We start from the raw sequence: 22,624 nt of genomic DNA, 5'->3' as shown, positions 1-22,624 counted from the left end.
GCGGGAAAATCTGGGGAAGAAGGCACCAATATAGGGAACTGGTAAAACTGCATTAAATGGCTGATGCACAGCCCTCAATGGACCCCCTTACTTCTGCCTGCTCTGACAATATATTTGCAATAAAAAAAAGAAAAAGGAAGCGTTTGTAGGATATATATCACCACGGACAGCTGTCTGGAATTCAACCTCAGCAACTTGGGCTTTACTCACACACACACACACATACACTCATTTACAAGGCACTCCAAAGTGTGTAACAATTGTGTTCATCAGTTGGAAAAATAATAGAATCTCAAAATAACTCCCTCCCACACACTCACCCTCCACAACACAGACGGAGCACTTAAAGAAGAACAGAGGGATTTGAGAGGAGAGTCAAGGAGATGTGCTGATGACTGGCTTCAAAATCACAGACACACACACACACACACACGGAAAATAGGACCTACAGGGTGGTCCATTGGGCCGTAACCCCCATCAGCAGTAGGAGAAACATCTTGATAGCTTTTAGGAGAAGAAGCAGGGGGTGGTCAACAGTAACTGACACACACCTCACCTTCAAGAAAGTCTGCGATGTCCTGAGTGGGATGTGAGGCCGCCGATGAATGCAATGTTAACAGTGAATTTATAAATGAGGAGATGATGGACAAATGAACCTCCGATCAGGATCCATGTGTGGATGACGGTTCTTTAATAGCCCGCCACAGGAAAAAGCTCTCGGCAATTCAAACTACTTTGCACCGAGCTAAACAAAACCTTCACGCTGAAAAGGACCATTTTTAATGTATAGGTACATCGAGCATGCTCACCATGTTCAGAAGATATGACCCATTTTGAAATGAATAACATTTATGGCAGAGCCTTTCTTGAATAATCTCACAACCCATCCAGACAAATACAACTGTTTGGCTGAAATACAAAAATGCATTAATTCATGCTCCCGATTTATTCACACAGACAGCGTGGAATGTCTGCACGAACACCGTCATCACAACCCTCCAGAGCATATCCTGCACACTCACGTCCTCTAAATGAAATAGTGTCAAGCAATATGCGAGGCTCCTCACAGTGGCTCCCCTGCGGTGTGATTATGAGTTCCTCCCGCTGCTCTCTCCTGGTGAAAGCAAGCATTGCAACTCAGACCAACAGCTCCTCCAGGCCACTTCAGGTGGACGGTTGCAGCAGCATGTGGTGGCTTTTGCAGAATCCTCCGGCAGGCACACTCTCTGGTTGAAGGTAAAAATGATTACCTCCACGTTATAAGCCCATCATTGCATAATGAGCTTCAGCAGTCAGATCATATTGTGACATTATTTCATTTTGTGAGAAGCAGGTGTCACGTTGAGCCCTCGTGGTTTTATTATGATTACACCCCGAAGAGGTATAGCTTGGATATAAGGTGACTTTTAAGTCAGTGACTTCCTAAACACCCATTTTTGTATCAAATGCCCAACCCACCCCCCTCCCTCCATGCACGAACAACCAGCTGGGAAAGCAAATGGAGAGTAAAAATAGGCTTCACTGGAGTCACTTAAATGGAATATATTGTGAATTGAAAGCTTCTGAGGTGTATCCAAACATTGTAATTCCTGCTGAAATGGACTGACTGTGAAGTTACTGAGCACAGAAAAACCTTGTAAAACAAAGTCTGCAGGTTCATTGCTCTTAAAGATCTAGGTGATGGTTATAACATGTGCCTACTTTGTGCATAAACATTCATTCATTCATTATTTATTAGTCCACCCATGGACCAGTGAATCGGAGGGCAGCATGTGGAGACATTAACTCTCTCATTCACATCATACAGAGACATACCCCTAGTCACTCATTCATTCACATGTCATTCAACCATTCACTCTCAATGCCACATCATATAGCAGGGGCGGGCCGTGCATTTGACATCTAGGGCTTCAGTAGTGCTACGAATCAATCCACCCCCCAATAATTAGTTTATGACTATGATAAAAACAAACATCTAATGCAGTATAAAGAGAGGTGCATTGCAGATAGATAACCCGTGAAGTGTTAAAATTTGCTCATGGAAGCGCATCACGCATCACGTGACGACAAAGGGATATCCAACTCTGTACTCTTCCACTGACACCCCCCGTGCGTAATCGATCACGTACCCCGCAGCTTTGTCCGGGGCGTGGCCTGGCACCTCAAGTGCCCAAATTCCAAGAGTGTGTAAAACAAGTCCTTATTAGCAAATAAACCCAACCGCTGAGGCGATGGTATAAAATGGCCGTGCCTCCAGAACCACCTCACCTGCACATCCACTGGATGCATCTCAGCGGGTGTGCAGAGAGGGTGAACGATCCTCTCGGGATGACATTCATTCTATCCCGGGAATATCTCTGGCCCAGGATATTTCGTAAGTGTATTTCCTGACCGTGAATAAACCATTCTTGCTTGATCAGCTCCTGAACACACCGGGACAACAAAAGTCCGGTCCCATGGCTGGAGCCACACAAATGGACAGTAGCCACAATAAATGCCTTTATAGCAAACAGCAACACATAAAAAGCACCAATAATAACTGGCTAAACTTGCAGTATTATTTAGGAAAATAGCAGCATTTTACTCACCAAAATTCTGATCATTTGTAGACAAAATCCATCCTCCTTTCTTTCTCAAACAGAGTTCAATTATTCTGTCGTACAGATTATCCGTGTGCTTTGGCTCCAAGCACTGCCAGCAATACAATTTGCCTCGGAGCCTGTGAGCCAGGGGTACCGGTCGTAGTTCGTGGCTTGAAAATGTCGGACAAATCCTTTTCCTGGTTGTGATAGGCTCGCTAGCTTAGGAGTTGCCCGACCCCTCTTTACTATGTCCAGCTCCTCATCAAAAAGATTCACTTTAACCATTCACTCTGTCACCTATTTACGCATCATATAGAAAAATGACACTTACCCTCTCATTCACATATCATGCATACAAATAGCACTTTTAACTCATTCATTCACATGTCATTCAACCGTTCACTTTCTTAATGCCACGTCATATGGAAACATTCAACCATTCACTCTTTCACTCATTTACGTGTCGTATAGAGACATGCAACCATTCACCCACTCATTCATGTGTCATGTAAAGAAATGACATTCACCTTCTCATTCACACATCATGCAGAGACAAAGCACTATTTACTCATTCATTCACATGTCATTCAACCATTCACTCTCTCAATGCCACATCATATAGAATTAATTCACTCTTTCACTCATTCACTTGTCAAATAGAGACATGCTACTATTCACTCACTCAAAATTCATACGTAGACATACAACCATTCACTCTCTCATTCACATGTCATGTAGACGTGCAACCATCCACCCTCTCATTTGTACATTATATAGAACATGCAACTATTTACTTATTCAAAACTCATTTGGAGACTGCCATTCTGCCATTCACTCATTCACATGTTAAATAGACATGCAACCATTAACCCATTCAAAGGTCAGATGTAGAAAGGCAACCATTCACTCACTCATTCCCATGTCATACAGATGCAACTATTCAGTCATTCAAAAGTCACACAGAGTTGTACTATCATTTAGTCATAAAGAAATTTCAAACCATTCACTAACACTTGTTCGTGTGTCAAATAGAGACATTTGACACTATTCACTCATTCATATGTCACATGGAGACGTACAACCCTTCAGTCATATAGGTATTTCAAACTATTCACCCTCTCATTCAAAAGTCTGGACAATTTAGGGTCTCCAATGTGGAAGGAACCCGGAGAACTGTGAGAACCATGAGGAACCCCATTCAGAGAACATGGAGGCAATTTATGGAGAATCCAACCAGGGACCTTTGGGTGTGAGCGCTAACCGCTGCTCCGCCTGTACATTAACACTCTGCCTTTGAGTGCTAAGCCAATCAGAAGTGATGAATGCTAACCTTTATTGGGGCCCTTCATCAGGTAGAGACCGAAACGGTGAAGTACCCCTACAGCGTTTGCATCCGTGCACATATCTCCCTTAGACAAATGTGTACACCGTGCTTGAGAACATGGCCAAACAGGGCTGATTATCTGAACATGTCGAAGCAGGCTTGAATTTGTCACAAGTGGAAAACAGGTTGCTTGCCACCTGCTCGCCGACGTTTGGCGTGTATGCTGCTGCGGGTGTGTGACCTGTTTGTGACCTGGCACAGGCGGACCGGTTTGGGCGCCTGTTGGATAAGGAAAAATGCAATGGCGGCAGTGACAAGCTGAATATGATGTGACCTGGTTTTCCAAAGCCACGACAGCAATATGAGGTGTTTACAAGGAACGTTGCAAGACTTTCCAGTCACAGACATCTCACCTTCAAAAGCTGCCCGACAGGCAAGCAAAGGGAGAGAGAAGACAGATCTTAAAGTCTGATTTCTGGAGGTTTTAGTTTCTTGGGGAACCAGAAGCTGAAGCTGCCGCTCCTGGCATCCAGTCCAGAGCCTTTGGTGTGTTTACCAGCACATTGTGAGCATATGTGCGTTAGGGTGATTGTAAATTAAATATCAGGGTTGATGGACTTGGATTGAGAAACAAGTTTAACTGGAAATCGTACTGTGATGAGCTGACGGCACTCATTTCCCAATGATAAATGATGGTTTGTTCATTCATTCTGTCAGAAAGCCCACATTGTTTCTGTTTATTTAACTGTTGTTGAAATGATACCGTTCAGTTGGTGTTTGTTGGTAAATTCTCATAGATCCTACGCTCCTGATGCATCACACCTGTGCACGATGCAGAAGAAACTATTTTTTTCCTTTTTAGCGCAGCAGAGATTCTTGGGTTTTTCACCTTTCTTGATGCTCACCTTGGCTTATTTCTGTGTGTGAATGACAGAAGGTGAGTTTAATTATGTTTGATGTCAAAATTGGATGCTAACTGATGCTAACTCAGCCAGGGTGAACTAATGGTGGACCCGAGAAGGACCAAGGAGTCGATGACCCTTGTTTTCATCAAGGAGGTCAATGTGGACACTGTGACCGACTACAAGTATCTGGGGGTAAAAAACTGGACTGAGGAAAGTGATAAGGACCACAGTGCCTCTATCTGCTGAGGCAACTGAGGCCCTTTAACATCCGCAGGACTATGCTTGAAATGTTCTATCTTCTATCCTCTGTGCTGTGGTGTGCTGGGGGAAGCACGGAGAGGATAGCGGATGCCAATTGACTGAACAGGCTGATCCGCGAGGCCAGTAACATCGTGGGAGTGAAGCTAGATCCTCTGACGTCGGCGTCAGATATGCCTCACAAGGTGAAGGTCATCCTGGAAACTCTGACCAACCCACTCAACAACGTTCAAGTCAGGTACAGGTGTTCTTTCAGCTCTAAACTGATCACATCACCGAGCAACATAGGAAATCATTCCTGCCAGCTGCCATCAGACTGTATAACTCTGTGTCTGACACTGTGAGCATCAGACAGTGTCAACTGGCAGTCAGTGGAGTCATCATGTACCAACGCCCATCACCCCTGCATGCCATACTGACATCCAGTCAGAGCTCTTTCGGTCGTAGACTGATACACCAAGGAGCTCCACTGAACGCCACAGGAGGTCTTTCCTACCTGAGGCTATCGGACTTTTTAATTCCTCTTCCTTCAGCCCAAGGGAATATTCAAATCTTTGTACTTAAGACCTTAAAACACTTTATAGCCTTGACTTTGACACTTTATAGTTTTATTTGTATTTCTTACTCTCCCTCCTTTTTTTTTACTGTTTATACAATTTCCTACTATTATTTATTATTGTTATGTTCTACTTGAAACTCTGGCACAACAATTTCCTTCCGGATAAATAAAGTTGTTCTTATTCCTATTCTTATTCTTATTCTTATTCTTATTCTTATTCTTATTCTTATTCTTATTCTTATTCTTATTCTTATTCTTATTCTTATTCTTATTCTTATTCTTACAATATTTCTCCGTACGTGCAATAGTTCCATTGTCTTCCGTGCAATAAATGTTTTGCTGTACAACTGTGTAAATACATATACTAATGCACATGGACACATCCTCAGTGATGTTCCTGGGATCTTTGGGTGTTTCAGGTCTTTCAACATCATACACCCTCATCCAGGTGACCCAGCCAGGGCTGATCAGACCCCGGCTTGTGTCCAGTTGGCACGCTAGCAACCATGACTCCATGGCTCTCCTCTCTTGAGCCACAGCCATCTGGAGGCCCTCTCTGCCACTTCGGTGGTTTTGCGGATGGCTCTTCTCCTATCCTGCCGGACGATGCCCAGACAACCCAGAGCGCTGGCATAGGACCAGGCCGCAAAGCCCCTGCAGCCCATTTCCACTGGAAGGCATTTTGCCCTCAATCCTGCTTGCTGGCACTCATTGACCAGTCCTATGTCCTTGGAGAGCTTCCTCTCAAAAGCCTCTTCCAAGCGGTCTTCCCACAAGACGGTCAACTCCAACATTATCACTTGCTTGGTGGCCTCTGATACAAGGACAATGTCAGGACGGAGGGTGGTGGTTGTAATATGGCTAGGGAACTTAAGCTGTTTTTCAATGTCCACTAGCAGCTGCCAGTCTTGCAGATGTCAGGATGCCTGCTGGTGTTCTTTTAGCTGTGGCCGCCTGCTCCCCAGTCTTGACAAAGCCAATGGAGTTCTTAGCAGGGCGGAACTGCTTTGCCCAAAGCAACCCTGTGCTGAGTGTCTCAGCGATGGTCTTCAGGACTTGGTCATGCCTCCATTGGTAGCTCCCTCCTCCTAATGCTGTGGTGCAGCAGCTTAGGACCTGTTCTAAGGTGCCTCTCTTGGAACACAATGGGCAGGCTGGTGACTCTGCTAAGCCCCAAGTATGCAGGTTCGATGGACCGGGCAACACATCGTACACTGCCTGGACAAGTAATTTGATGTGATGAGGCTCAGCTTTCCAGATCTCCGTCCAGGTAACTTTCCTCTCAAGCGCATTTTCCCATCTTGTCCAGGCTACCTGCTGTCTCATGCGCACCGCCTTGCAAGATCTCGATTCCTCCACAGCCGCTCTCGCCTCCTCTTGGACCAGGCGCCTCTCCTTCCCCCTGATGATCATTTGGGGGTTTGGGAAGGCACCTAGGCCAACTCGGCCCCATGTGACGACTCCCACCAGAGTCCTATGGCGCAGCCTAGCTTCAGCTGTTTGTACGGCCTCTTCTACCTTCCACTTTCTGCCCGTCCTTACCTGGATTCCAGCATTAGCCACCTTCGGATCGCTGGAATCCCTGTACAGCACCACCTCTCTGGCTCTGGGTACCTTGAACTCCTCCTCCAAGGACTTGAAGGGCAGCTGCAGTTTGTTGTTGCGCCCATAGAGAGCAATGCTGCTCAGGCTCTTTGGTATACCCAGCCATCTCCAGTAGTGGCTACTGACTTTCCTCTCCAGGGTTTCTACTGTGGAGAGTGGGATGGCATAGATGAGGAGCGGCCACAGGATCCTGGGGAGGATGCCGTGCTGGTAGACCCAAGCCCTGAATTTTCCAGGTAGACTGGACTTGTCCACAGACTTCAAACAGACAGCTGCATCTTTGAGAGAGCTGTCAAACATCTTGCCCAGACTCTTGTGCCCACTCCGGGTTGGGAAAGAGGTCCTGTACCAAGTGGGGGAGTTCAAGTCTCTCAGTGTCTTCTTCATGAGTGAGGGAAAGATGGCGCAGGAGATCAACGGGCAAATCGATGCGGGGTCTGCAGTGATGCGGACTCTGTACTGGTCTTTCATGGTGAAGGAGCTGAGTCAAAAGGCCAAACTCTCAATTTACCGGTTGATCTACGTTCCCCCCCTCACCTACGGTTACGAACTATGGATAGTGACAGAAAGAACGAGATTGCGGATACAAGCAGACAAAATGAGTTTCCTCCGCAGGGTGGCCGGACTCTCCCTTAGAGATAGTTTGAGAAGTTCAGTCATCCAGGAGGACCTTAGAGTAGAGCCGCTACTCCTCCACATTGAGAAAAGTCAAATAGGGTGGCTCGGGCGTCTGGTCAGGATGCCTCCTGGGGGAGGTATTCCAGGGATGTCCATCTTGGAGGAGACCACGGGGAAGACCCAGGAAACGCTGGAGAAACTATGTCTCCTGGCTGGCCTAGGAACACCTTGGGGTCCCCCCAGAGGACCTGGACCATGTGACAAGGAAGAGGGAGTGTCTGGGCCTCACTCCTCCGGCTGCTGCCCCCGCGACCTGAGTCCGGATATGTGGGGGAAGATGGATGGATGGATGGATGGATGGATTTGTTTGGGTATAATGTACAGGGTTATGGTTTTGTTGTATTGCTATTCAGATTGCAGCAATAAATCCTTCTGAAAGGAAACATCTGCATACCTGGTGCTCTGTTACAAGAACACCAACCCCCCATACCTTGCCACCCTCCTGTTTTCATTCATTATCTATACAGCTTACCCTGCAGTCAAGGTCATGGGAGGGCTGGAGCCTATCTCAGTTAGTATACAGCCATTAGCTCTCTCTGGTCAAAATCTTCTTCTGCAAGAAGCCTGAAGAAGCCTCTGGGATGAGGGTTGAACCGTCTTCGAGTGAGGAAATTCACGTCCAGATGCCACGTCAAGAAGATTTGGACAAGAATTCACCTTGATATGGATGACTGAGAACCTCTGCAGACATGCTGGTGTAAAATTTGGGATGACCGTCCTTCAACTTGTCCAGGAGTTGAAAAGACAGCCAGGAGACTCGCAGACAATGGGAACCACCTGCGCTTGAACCTATGATGTAGACAACAGATGATCACCCCAAACAGCTCAAATCTACTTTCCTTGGTTAAGGGGCAGCGAGCAGACGGCATCCTTCAGAGAACCCAACGACAGCTTCTGAATGAAATGCAATTTCGTGAAAGGAAGAAACATCGCTTTTTCCGGGTTTGGTCATGGTGGAAATTAACAAGATTTTAGAGAAGGCACAGACAGCCCAACACAACATTAGCAAGGAAAAACAAACACGGATATCCTGTTCCCTTCAGATGAATCAGAAGTGAAGGAGCCTTTGGGATGAGGGGTGAAATATCTTCAATGAAGAAATTCAAGGCCACAACAAGAATATTTTGACAATAATTCAACGTGACCTGAATGACTGAGAACATCCACAGACAGTAGTCCGCTCATTCACATCATAATAAGACCAAACAATTCACCCTGTTGTCCAAATGTCCAAATAAGATACAACCATTCACTCTCTCTTCATGAAGAATAACCCCGTGTTGGGGTTTAACCAGCAAAAAGCACTAACCACTGATATCAGGAACTGGGGGCTTCTTGCTAATGCAACTGTCTGACAACACGACCCCAGATATTGATGATGGACTTGACTCACCAATCAGGATCCACCGGCGTGATGTCAATTCTGGGAGGGGCTCCGAATGGTAGGGACGTCGGCCTGGCGATGACCTCGTCTTCAGGGGTGCGCACCCTCTCCCCTTGGCGCCATGATAATGGAGGCAGCTGCAGGGTGCCCGAGAACCGGCGGCGGCCTCTACGCAGGTTGACTCCTAAGGTGCATGACGGCGATGTGAAGGACTCACTGAGGCAGCAGTCTGGGGGCTCTTTACTATCCTGGAAACACAAATACAAATTCATGAAGAAGTGATAGCATGAATCTAGAGCGAGCTCTCCAGTCAGCTGAAAGATGCATAGGTTCCATTCATCCACTGTTTCACCCAAAACACCAGCAGCAGGTAATCAGCATGGCCACTAGAGTGAGCCATAGCCCTAGTTCTGGCTGGATTACAGTGGCACGCCGAGGTTCACTGACGGATGGATGGATGGATGGATGGATGGATGGATGGATGGATGGATGGATGGATGGATGGATGGATGGATGGAATATACAGTAAATAAGCCAGAAAAAAGGGAACACAGTACACACATTAAAATAGAAAAGGGGCTCACTTAAAATAACACTTCAGATTATCTGACTACTTTAGAATTGTGAGACAAAAGAAAAAAAATGTTGGATAAAAATAGAAGCATGAAAAGAAAAGATAAAACGTGAAATGAAAAAATAAGGTATGTAAAGGAATACAAAGTAAAAACAAGTATAGAATATGATGATAATTCGAGGTTATTGCACTACTGGAATTTGGCACTATTGGAATTTGGCATACGACATACAACATACATATACATACATACGAAAAAATGTTGACAGCCAACATATACACGCGCACACCACACACACACACACACACACACACACACACACACACATATATGTAATGCGGCCTCAGGGCACCACTTGCCAGTGTCCTCCTGAGCTAGCCCCAAACCCGGATAAGGAAGGGCATCCGGGGTAAAATTTTTGCCAAAACCAAGCATGTATATCAACCATGATAATCAGATCATACCGGATCAGTCAAGGTCCCGGTTAACAACGATTGCAATTGATACAAATGACCTACAGGGAACCAATGGAAACTGGGCTACTGTAGGTCAAAGAAGGAGAGGATGAAGGCGTGTTCGGAAGCAGAGAGAGAAGAGGAAAGGCAAGAGTCTGGGACTGAGAGTAGGAACTTGAATATTGGGACTATGACAGGAAAAGGTAGAGTTGGTCAACGTGATGCAGAGAAGGAAAGTGGATATACTGTGTGTCCAGGAGACAAGGTGGAAAGGTAGTAAGGAGTAGAAGCTGAGGAGTTGGCTTTAAGTTGTACTATCATTTAACTGACAAGAAGAGAAATGTATTAGGAATTATCTTGAATGAGGAGTTTGTTGGGGATGTTCTGGAGGTGAAAAGAATGTCAGATAGATTTATAAGTCTGAAACTGGATATTGAAGGTGTGATGCTCAGTGTTGTTAGTGGCTATGCCCCGCAGGTGGGATTTGAATTTGAGAAAGAGAAGTTCTAGAATTAGTTAGATGAAGTGATACAGAATATCCCCAGAGATGAGAGAGTGATAATTGGTGCAGACTTCAATGGACATGTTGGTGAAGGCAATAGAGGGGATGAAGAAGTGATGGGCAGATTTGGTATGCAGGATAGGAATGGTGGTGGACAGATGGTGGTAGATTTTTTAAAAAGGATGGAAATGGCTGTAGTGAACACTTCTTTCCAGAAAAAACAGGAACATAGGGTAACTTATAAGAGCAGAGGTAGGAGAACGCAGGTAGACTGCATCTTGTATAGACGAGGTAACCTGAAAGAGATCAGTGACTGCAAAGTAGTTGTACAAGAGAGTGTAGCCAGACAGCATAGGATGGTGATTTGTAGGATGACTCTGGTGACAAGGAAGATGAAGAGGACAAAGGTAGAGCAGAGGACAAAGTGGGGGAAGCTGAAAAGGAAGGAGGGTTGCATGGTTTTCAGGGAGGAGTTGAGAAAAGCTATGGGTGGTCAGGGGGGGCTTTAGATGATTGGACAACAACAGCTAGCATTATCAGGGAGACAAAAAGAAGAGAACTTGGTGTGTCATCTGGAAGGAAAGTAGATAAGGAGACTTGGTGGCGGAATGAGGAAGTGCAAGAGTATATACAGAGAAAGCGGTTAGCAAAGAAGAAGCGGGACACTGAGAGTACTGAAGAGAACAGACAGGAGTACAGAGAGATACAACGTAAGGTAAAGATAGAGTTAGAAAAAGGCAAAACAAAGGGCGTACAATGACCTGTATGTTTGGTTGGATATTATGGACGGTGAGATTGATCTATACAGGTTAAAGATGTATAGATAAACAGAGATAAAGATGGAAAAGGATGTACAACAGGTCTGGGTGATTAAGGATAGAGAGGGAAATGTATTGACAGATGCTAGAAGAGTGATGGGAAGATGGAAACAGTGCTTAGAAGAGCTGATGAGCGTGGAAAATGAAAGAGAGGCAAGGGTAAAAGACCACAAAGTAGCAGAGATTGGTAAAAGTAAAGTGAGGAAGGCACTGAAGAGGATGAAGAGTGGAAAAGTAGTTGGTCCTGATGATATACCCTTGGAAGGGTGGAAGTGTCTAGACTGTTTTCTAACTCTTATCTAACAGGATCTTAGAGAGTGAGAAGAGGCCTGAAGGAATGGAGACTAAGTGTGATGGTGGATGGGGATGTGCAGAATTGTAGCAACTATAGAAGGATAAAGTTGATGAGCCATACAATGAAATTATGGGAAAGAGTAGTGAAAACCAGACTGAGAGCAGAAGTAAGCATTTGTGAACAGAAGCATGGCTTCATGCCTAGAAAGAGAACCACAGATGCAGTATTTGTTTAGGGAAGGCAATAGAGAAATATAGAGAAGGCCAGAAGGAGCTGCATTGTGTTTTTGTAGACCTAGAAAAAGCGTATGACAGGGTGCCAAGTGAGGAGCTCTGGTATTGTTTGAGGAAGTCTGGAGTGGCAGAGAAGTATGTCAGACTGGTGTACTAGCTGTGAGACACCGGTGCGGTGTGCTGTAGGGGTAACAGAGATGTTCATGGCAGAGGTGGGACTCTTGTTTGCAGTGGTGATGGAAAGGCTGAGAGATGAGGTTAGACAGGAATCTCCATGGACCATGATGTTTGCACATGACATTGTGATTTGTAGTGAGAGCAGAGAACAGATTTAGGAAAATCTAGAGAGGTGGAGGTATGCACTGGAAAGGAGAGGAATGCAAGTTAGTCACAGCAAGACAGAGTATATGTGTGTGAATGAGAGGATTTCAGGAGGAATGGTGAGGCTCCAGGGAGTGGAGATCAGGAAGTTGGAGGATTACAGGTACTTGGGGTCAACAGTCCAGAGCAACGGACAGTGTGGAAAAGAGGTGAAAACGTTGCCTGGTCTGATGAGTCTCGATTTCTGCTGCGACATTCGGATGGTAGGGTCAGAATATGGCGTCAACAACATGAAAGCATGGATCCATCCTGCCTTGTATCAACACACACATATATATATATATATATATATATAGTAAGGTGCAGATAGTGGGATAAGGGCAATTAATTATTGTTGTAAAGCTATAGTTATATTTAACGTAATTAAATACAATTTATACTTGATACTACAATAACTTTAATATTTATATCAGACATAACAATCTTGGCCGCTGCAGTAGATGAAGCGTCCAGGGCCAGAGTAGAGACGTGGCCTTGAAGGACCTCGTTCAGAAGGGTTTTCATTGACCGACCCAACGTCTTTTCATGTTAATTTAATCGCCAATCCACTCAGTACAAACATTTCAAACATCAAGATTTCTCTGAAGAAAAAACTCTCTCCAAAAAAAACCAAAATCAAATACAGAAGAACCTGGGCTTACAGACGCTGCTGATTATCAACATGTTGGGCTACAAACAGAATTTTCCATCAAATTTTGAATTGACCTGTGAACAAACTCTGTGCACAAACACACAAACAAACTCACAGGCTTTCCGTGTTGTAGCGTAGCGTCAGTCGTGCTACTCCGCGTTGTTTACATCCTTTATCGTTGTGCTCTACCATTAAAACTTTTTGTGTTTTTTTCAGTAAGCTTGCCTCATTGTGCTTCCAAAAAGATTGAGCAGGCTAGAGGTAGTGGAGTTAAGAAGAAGAAGTTCAGTCGATCTGAACAGGGAAATAATTGCTAAATGTGTGAGTGGTCTTGGTGTTACAGATCTCATTAAGCACTACAACACGGCTAAGTCAACCATCTGTACAATCCTGAGGAACAAAGACGTACTAAAGATGGCTGATGTGGCCAATGGGGCAACTATGATTACGAAGCAAAGGTCTCAAGTCTTAGGAGTAGAAAAGTGATTGTTAGTTTGGATTAATGGTGGAAAACTAGCTGGAGATAGCGTTAGCGAGGGTCTCATATGCAAGAAGGCTATACTTTTGCTGATTTAGTGAAGGAAACGCAGACTACAAGTGCTGGCAAGAAGACATCAGGAAACACAGCAATAATTAAGGTTAGCTTTAATTCCTTTCTGTATTTTTGCCACAAATAAGCCCATAAACAAATTTCTTAAGAGTGCTTCTCGTTTTTAAAGCTGGAGAATGGATCAATGGGGTTTACATGGATTTCAACGGAAAACATTGATTCGGTTCACAAAGTCAAAGGACAAATAAAATCTGTTTGCCGAGGTTCCACTGCAATCTTTGACGAGATGAGGCCTTCGCTGCCCTGTAGGATCCCAGACATTGGAGAACCGCTTCATTTCTCATCACCGTTGTGATGCAAGGCTAAAACAAGTGATGGGAACAGAACAAAGGAAACCATAACAAATGGAATTTAACTTACACTCACCGGCCACTTTATTAGGTACACCTGTCCAACTGCTGGTTAACAATTTCTAATCAGCCAATCAAATGGTGGCAACTCAGTGCATTTAGGCATGTAGACATGGTCAAGACAATCTCCTGCAGTTCAAACCGAGCATCAGTATGGGGAAGAAAGGTGATTTGAGTGACTTTGAACGTGGCATGGTTGTTGGTGCCAGAAGGGCTGGTCTGAGTATTTCAGAAACTGCTGATCTACTGGGATTTTCACGCACAACCATCTCTAGGGTTTACATAGAATGGTCCGAAAAAGAAAAAATATCCAGTGAGCAGCAGTTCTGTGGGCGGAAATGCCTTGTTGATGCCAGAGGTCAGAGGAGAATGGCCAGACTGGTTCGAGCTGATAGAAAGGCCACAGTGACTCAAATAACCACCCGTTACAACCAAGGTAGGCAGAGGAGCATCTCTGAACACACAGTACGTCCAACTTTGAGGCAGATGGGCTACAGCAGCAGAAGACCACGCCAGGTGCCACTCCTTTCAGCTAAGAACAGGAAACTGAGGCTACAATTTGCACAAGCTCATCGAAATTGGACAATTGAGGTTTGGAAAAACGTTGCCTGGTCTGATGAGTCTCGATTTCTGCTGCGACATTCGGATGGTAGGGTCAGAATTTGGCGTCAACAACATGAAAGCTTGGATCCATCCTGCCTTGTATCAACAGTTCAGGCTGGTGATGGTGGTGTAATGGTGTGGGGAATATTTTCTTGGCACTCTTTGGGCCCCTTGGTATCAATTGAGCATCGTTGCAACGCCACAGCCTACCTGAGTATTGTTGCTGACCATGTCCATCCCTTTATGACCACAATGTACCCAACTTCTGATGGCTACTTTCAGCAGGATAGGGCGCCATGTCATAAAGCTGGAATCATCTCAGACTGGTTTCTTGAACATGACAATCAGTTCACTGTACTCAAATGGCCTCCGCCGTCACCAGATCTCAATCCAATAGAGAATCTTTGGGATGTGGTGGAACAGGAGATTCGCATCATGGATGTGCAGCCGACAAATCTGCGCCAACTGTGTGATGCCATCATGTCAATATGGACCAAACTCTCTGAGGAATGCTTCCAGCACCTTGTTGAATCTATGCCACGAAGAATTGAGGCAGTTCTGATGGCAAAAGGGGGTCCAACCCGTTACTAGCATGGTGTACCTAATAAAGTGTCCGGTGAGTGTGTGTTCCGCAGTGTGTCCAAGGAACAAGGAGGAAGTGGAGCACTAAGCAAAGGAGGATGAAGAACGTCATCCTGGAGTGAACTGAGGGACGAGCACAGCTCACTGTCAGTTCCAGTAAACAAAAAGACATCGGAAATAGTGATGGGAATTCCGTCTCTTTTTAGAGAACCGTTTCTTACAGCTCGGCTCACTAAAAAAGCCGGCTCTTTCGGCTCCAAAACGGCTCCCAAACGGCTCATCAGATTTTTTTTGTTGCTTTAATCGACATATTACCAATAATAATGTTTACATTATGCACAAAATGATTTAATAATTAATAAAAAAATGTATTATGCTACTATAATATAATAGCCTTTATTTTTTCGCTCACAGTGAACTTTTAACTCATTTAAACTTTTAACTTTTTTAATACTAAGCAACTTTAAAGTCAAGCAACACGGAATCCCTGAAAAACACACCACTCAACACAATGTAAATTAATAATATTTACTTTTCAGTGCAACAACAAATAAACTCTGAAATACAAGAATAAACTTTTAGCTTTTTTATACGTAACAAATTCAAAGTGAAACACAGGATCCCTGAAAAACACACAAAATATAAATTAAAATGTTTACAGATCTACAAAAATAAGTTATAAAATACAAAACAATTTTAGCTTTTTATACACTCAACAAGTTTAAAGTCAAACAACAACACAGAATCCCTGAAAAAAATGCAAAACAACAAAATAAAATAGTTAAAAATTAAAAATAAATTAAAAATATCAACTCTTCAGTGCTATAAATAAACTCTAAAATACAAGAACTTTTAACATTTACCAATCAACTTTTAACCAATTCAGACTGAAACAGCACAGAACTCCTGAAAAACACACAAAAATATAAATTAAAATTTATAAAACAAAAAGAAAAAGATCAGCAGTCTCTACTGAAGATTGGGATTTAGAAACGCCAAGTGCAGACACAGAGACGACACCACGCATATTGACCAATCACGTGTGCCTTCAAGAGAAAAAAAAGCGTCTCGGGAGCCGGCTCCCCACCAATCAGGGGCCAGCTCCCATCATTCACTTCAAAGAGCCGGCTCATAGGGCCGTTAAGTTCGCGAATGACACATCACTACCGCACAACATCTGTTCGGTCGCGGACCGGGTTAACAACGACCGCCATTGGTACTGATGACCTACAGGGTACTAATGGAAATTGGGCTACTGTGGGTCGAAGAACAAGAACAGGAAGAAGAGGAGGAGTGCGTGTTCGGAAGCAGAGAGAGAGGAGGAAAGGAAAGAGTCTGGGACTGAGAGTAGGGACTCTGAATATAGGGACTATGACAGGAAAAGGTAGACAGTTGGTCGACATGATGTAGAGAAGGAAGGTGGATATACTGTGTGTCCAGGAGACCAGGTGGAAAGGTAGTAAGGCTAGAAGCTTAGGAGCAGGCTTTAAGTTGTACTATTATGGTACTGACAAGAAGAGAAATGGAGTAGGAGTTATCTTGAAGGAGGAGTTCGTAAGGAACGTCCTCGAGGTGAAAAGAATGTCAGATAGACTTATGAGTCTGAAACTGGAAATTGAAGGTGTGATGCTCAATGTTGTTAGTGGCTATGACCCACAGGTGAGATGTGAATCTGAAGAGAAGGAGAAGATCTGGAATGAGTTAGATGAAGTGATGCAGAATATTCCCAGAAATGAGAGTGATAATTGGTGCAGACTTCAATGGGCATGTTGGTGAAGGCAATAGAGGGGATGAAGAAGTTCTGTTCCAACAGAACTGTTACCAATGTCGTAATTCTTCTCAGCAGAGGACAGGCGTCGAGAGAAGAAGGCACAGGGATGGAGTTTTTGGTCAGTGCCAGAGCGCTGAGACAAAACGGCCCCTACCCCAACATCTGAAGCCTCGACCACAAACTGTCGTTCAGGGTCAGGCACCTGGAGGATGGGTGACGAGGTGAATCGACCCTTGAGAGTCTGGAAGGCCGCTGCAGCCGGAGGTGACCACTGGAAAGGCACCTTGGAGGAGGTCAGGGCGGTGAGAGGGGCTGCCACCGAACTGTAATTACGGATGAAGCGGCATTTAGGCGGTAGAAATTGGCGAACCCCAAGAAACGCTGAAGCTGTTTGCGGTTTTCAGGAACGGGCCAGGAGGTGACAGCTGCGACCTTGGCTGGGTCCATCTGGATGTTGCCTTGTGCCACAATGTTACCCAGAAAAGACACTGAAGGGACATGGAACTCGCACTTTTTAGCTTTTACATATAGGGAGTTCTCTAGGAGGCGCTGGAGGACAGACTGTACATGGTGAATGTGTTGCTCTTTGGACCGGTAGAAGATGAATATATCATCTAGATACACAAAGACATATCTGTTGAGCATGTCATGGAGCACATCGTTTACCAATGCCTGGAAGACGGCAGGGGCATTAATGGGGCCAAATGGCATTACGAGATACTCAAAATGTCCGGTAGGGGTGTTGAATGCCGTGTTCCACTCGTCGCCTTCTCTGATTCGGACGAGGTGGTAGGCGTTGCGCAGGTCACGCTTGGAGAAAATGGTGGCCCCCTGGAGCAGTTCGAAGGCAGTGGAGATGAGTGGCAGTGGGTAACGGTTCTTTACTGTGATCTCATTCAGTCCTCGGTAGTCTATGCAGGGCCTCAATGTCTTGTCCTTCTTCTCAATGAAGAAAAAGCCTGCTCCTGCAGGAGACGAAGACGGACGAATGATACCTGCGGCCAGAGAGTCATTGATGTACGTCTCCATGGCTCTTCTCTCGAGCTCTGGCAGGGAGTACAGGCGCCCCTTGGGAGGTGACGTACCAGGCAGGAGATCTATGGCGCAGTCGTAGGGGCGGTATGGGGGAAGAGACGTAGCTCTGGCCTTGCTGAAGACCTGGCGGAAATCATGGTACACTGGTGGCACCCCAATGAGGTCAGGCAAAAGGCTGGAGCAGTGAAGCGGAGCTGAGGCTTGCTGCAGGCACCTCTGATGACAGGAGCAGCTCCATTCCAGAATGGCCACAGTGGCCCAGTCAATGTGAGGGTTGTGAAGACGGAGCAATGGATATCCCAGGATGAGAGGCTGACAGGAGGAGCTCAGAATGTGAAACTGGACTGTTTTGTGATTATCACCAGAGAGCAGCAGGTGAACAGGAGAGGTCTGATGTGTGACGGTGCCCAAGATGTGTCATCTAAGGCTCTAGCAGGAACCAGATGAGGCAAAGGAACCTGCTCGAGCCCCAACTGCAGGACCACCTCCTCATCAATGATACAGGCATCAGCCCCAGAGTCAATGAAGATGGCCAAGGTGTGGGGCCCATCTGGAAGGAGGCGGCAGCCTTGGAACAAAGGTCTCAAGCTTTGGGGAGGTGGCAGGGCAGTTGAGCTCACCAGGGTCTCCCCGGCTACTGGTGAGTTCTGGCTTTTTGCTGGACAGCTGGAAATATAGTGTCCAGCTACCCCACAATAGAGGCAGAGGTTGGACTTACGGCGGCGCTCCTTCTCTTCCAGTGAGAGGGAGGTGCGACCCAGCTGCATGGGTTCGGGATCCCCAGGCTGCTGACCCATTGAGGTGAAGTTGCTTGTAGAACCACCCCCATGGGAGCAGGGTGGAAGAGTGCGTTGGGTTCCCCCTTGACGCTTCTCTCGTCGACGAGCCTGGATTTGAAGATCGATTCGGACGGCTAAATTAATCACCCCGTCCAAGGTGATGGGGGTGTCATGCGAAACCAGTTCACCTTTGATGTAGTCAGCCAAGCCATGGAGGAAGGCATCACAGAGGGCTGAGCTGTTCCAACTGCTATGGCTGGCCCTCGTGCGGAACTCGATGCAGTAATCTGCTACTGTTCTCGCCCCTTGTCTCAGTCCCCTTGCAGACTCAGAACCACACTTCTCAAAGCCAAAAACCTTGCGAAGCTCAGCAGCAAACAGGTTGAAGGAAGCACAAGCTGGAGGCTGCCTCTCCTACTCAGCTGTTCCCCATAGCCGAGCTCTGCCCATCAGGTGGTTAATGACAAAAGCAACCTTCGCTTGTGCAGTGGCTAAGGTGCGGGGTTGCAGGGCGAACAGAAGAGAACAGTTGGTGATGAAGGGCCCACAAATCTCTCGATCACTGTTGTAACACTCCAGGTTACCCACCCGGAGCTCAGGAGCATCTCTGGGCAGTGAACAGGCTGGTACAGGTACAGGAGCTCATGCTTCAGAGGAGGAGGCAGATCCAGTGGAAAAGGAGAGCTGGGAAAGTTGAGCTGCTCGCAGTTGCATCTGTCCAGCTAAAGCTGCTAGCACCTGTCCCTGCGCCTCAGCAGCAGACAGTCTGGCTTTAGCAGCAGTCATCATGGATCATGTTGCTGCAGGAAGCCCTCAACAGTCTCAGGGTGACTAAGTGGTGTGGGATTGTGTGCTGGGTCCATAGCTGGCCAGATTGTACTGTAACGGGTGTAGGATGGACCCAATTGCAGCACAAATGAATCAGGTCTGCAGTGAAGCAGTTTTATTTCAGCGGGCACACAGAAGCGTTAGTGGGTATGGCTGGATTTGAACCCAGGTCTCCCATGTGGCAGGCAGGAACGGTTCCACAAGACTGAAGTTGGATTGGGTCGGCTGACGGTACCAGCGGTGAGGAGCTGACGGGGTGAAGCTGACGCAGTAGGTCAGGGATGAGACGAGAAGCAGAGGTCAGAGATGAGTCGGGTCGATACCAGGAAAGCAATCCGGAAATAAACACTGGAGAGTCAGGCATGAGAGCAAAGACTGAGTAGAGTGAGGTTGCATATAAGCTGGCTTGATTGGAGATGGTGAGCAGGTGACAACAGCAGGTGAAAGCAGAGAAGCTGATGAGGGGTGTGGCTGAGCAACAGAGCAGGGGAGAGGGAGAGCAGACTGTGACATACATACCATATTTTTCACACTATAAGGCGCACTTAAAATCCTTAATTTTTTTTCAAAAAGTCTGCCTCGCGCCTTATAATCCAGTGTGTCTTATGTATTAATTCTTGTTGTGCTTACTGGCCTCCAACCATTTTTATGTGGTACACTACACTCAAAAATCGGTTGAAATGTATTAGTATGACTTTGGTAAGTGACTGAGCCACTCCGCTTGATTGATTGTCAGACTGTTCCTACCTGACACAGGGACATTACATTAAAGTCAGTCCTCGGTTGAATATGAGTTGCAACGTCAGACAACATTAGATAACTAATTATCTAACACTGGAATACAATTTTGTTCCAACCTTACACTAACTTTGGGTGCCCACGATCGCTGGCAACGATAAACCAATCAAGAACAGTACGTAGTATGTTTACCTCGGCCACATTTTGTAATAGCAGTACGTACTGTGCTTCAACATAATATTACTGTGCATTTGTATTTATGAGAACCCCCAAAAATGGCATCTGTTGAGAGATTCAAACTCAAGGCTATTAGTCACAGATTAGATCATGAGAATAGAGCACCTGCAAAAGAATTCAACATTAATGAATCAATGATATAGAAGTGGAGAAAGGAAGCAGATGAACTGTGGCAAGTAAAGAAGACTTAACAGAGTTTCCGAGGGAACAAAGCAAGATGGCCACACAAAATTGAGCAGTGGGTTACTGAATTAGATAATTCCTTGAAAAAAGTTTGATTAAACTATTTTATTTAGCTATGTATACCGTATGTTTTGTCACACGCTTTATAACGCAGTGCGCCTTATTCATTGATTCATCGATTTTGCACCTTATAATGCGGTGTACCTTATGGTCTGCAAGATATGGTACCTACTGTATTTTTCCCACTTTTCACTTGTTTTCCTTCTTTACTTTCTACATGTTTATCTATTAATTCTTCTCAATGTTATTTTATATTTTTGTCTTCTTTTTTTTTTCTTATATCTCTAACCCAGAAATGCTGCTGTGGTTGTACTGTTGTGTTGTTTCCTGCCTTTTAAAGTCAGTTTGTGTCTGTTTTTGATGACAGTGAACCTGAGAGCTACTTTCTCCAAATTTCGTTGCACTCTGTGAAACAACAATAAAAGTCTTGAATCCTTGAATGCATGAGTCAAATGGAGGCTAACAACACATAACCTTTCTTTGTGTGGACAATGTTGGGTCTCCACTGAGCTTCCAGCATGTGTTTGGACTGTGGAGCCCAGAGAACTGAGAAACCCCACGCAGACATGGGTAGAACATGGAGACCCCCTACAGGGATCCAGCCAGGGACCTTCTGGCTGTGAGGAAGATATAATATTATTTCCAGAAACACAATGTTCCCCCACAAGCAGGCACCTGGCAATTGAGACCTTGCACAGAGCCTGACTTCTGCCGGGTGGCTGTCTGCCTCAAGCAGAAAGAACAATACAGGTCTCACACAAAGATAAATACCCTAGGGAGAGTGTGTGTTGGGTGACAGCAGGGCATTTTACAGGTGGGATCATGTCCTTCAGCCACAGACCTAAGGACCCAGAGATCAGCTAAATGCCCATTTGTCCCACAGCGCTCGAATACTGTATCCCCTCCTCCCCCCATATTCATCACGTGGTCACAGCTTCAGCCACTTTGCTTTTCGACAAATCATAGTCTGAGAGGATTGGCATTGGATACCGCTGTCACTGTTTCCTTTTCTTGTGAAAAACCCAAAGCCTTACGGAGCTTTGACTTAACGCTGGGGTTGGATTTGCAGTATAATAAGCGCCCCGCTCAGACATCTAGAGTCAAACTTGAGATGAAGATCCTCCCGGTTTTCAGAGGCGTGACCTTTCAAAGCTGCATGACCAGATTGTCTGAGAGGCAAAGAAAAAAAAAAACTCTCTTTCGACATGAAGCTCAGCTGGTGGAGCAGGCAACTCCAGTCAGAGGGTTGGCGGAGATGGGCTCCTCCAGTCCACATCCCCGAAAATAACAGAGCTGTTGCGTAATGCACCACCCCAACCATTGGCGATCGTCATCTCGCAAAAGGAGAAAGGAGTCAGGAATCAAACCGGCACGTGAGGTCCTGACGTCTCCTGGATGGTAAAATCAAAGCTCTTCGGAAGCAGGTGGCGCCATTTCCTGGGATTCCTCAGCATCAGCTGCATCCCCCCCACTACCGTCGGTGAGGGATGGCTTTCCACCCCGGGGAGTAATCGTGTCTCGGGAGAGTCTGAGGAGATTCTCGTAGGACTCTATAAATCCCGATTCTCGATTTATGAGCTAATTTATTTGACGGATTAATCCAATCCGCATCAGTAGATGAAACAAACTGTTTAATTTCCATGATGAATTCGTGTTTTGGAAA

General features: G+C 45.6%; 1 long non-coding RNA gene across 1 annotated transcript in view; it reads right to left on the bottom strand.

Moving 5' to 3' along the window:
• Positions 1 to 746: 746 nt before the first annotated feature.
• LOC147225465 (uncharacterized) overlaps positions 747 to 22,624 on the bottom strand; it is a 54,006-nt gene continuing 32,128 nt past the window's right edge. Inside the window, exons 3-4 of the long non-coding RNA XR_015107255.1 lie at positions 9,305 to 9,543; positions 747 to 1,226 (exon numbers count right to left, since the gene is read on the bottom strand). This is a non-coding gene — a long non-coding RNA (uncharacterized LOC147225465). The remainder of the gene's footprint in view (positions 1,227 to 9,304; positions 9,544 to 22,624) is intronic.

Source organism: Fistularia commersonii, chromosome 16 (genome assembly GCF_037954325.1).
Source record: "Fistularia commersonii isolate RoL2024-O1a breed Wild chromosome 16, RoL_Fcom_v1.0, whole genome shotgun sequence".
Lineage (NCBI taxonomy): Eukaryota > Metazoa > Chordata > Actinopteri > Syngnathiformes > Fistulariidae > Fistularia > Fistularia commersonii.
This window is presented reverse-complemented; position numbering and strand designations above follow the sequence as displayed.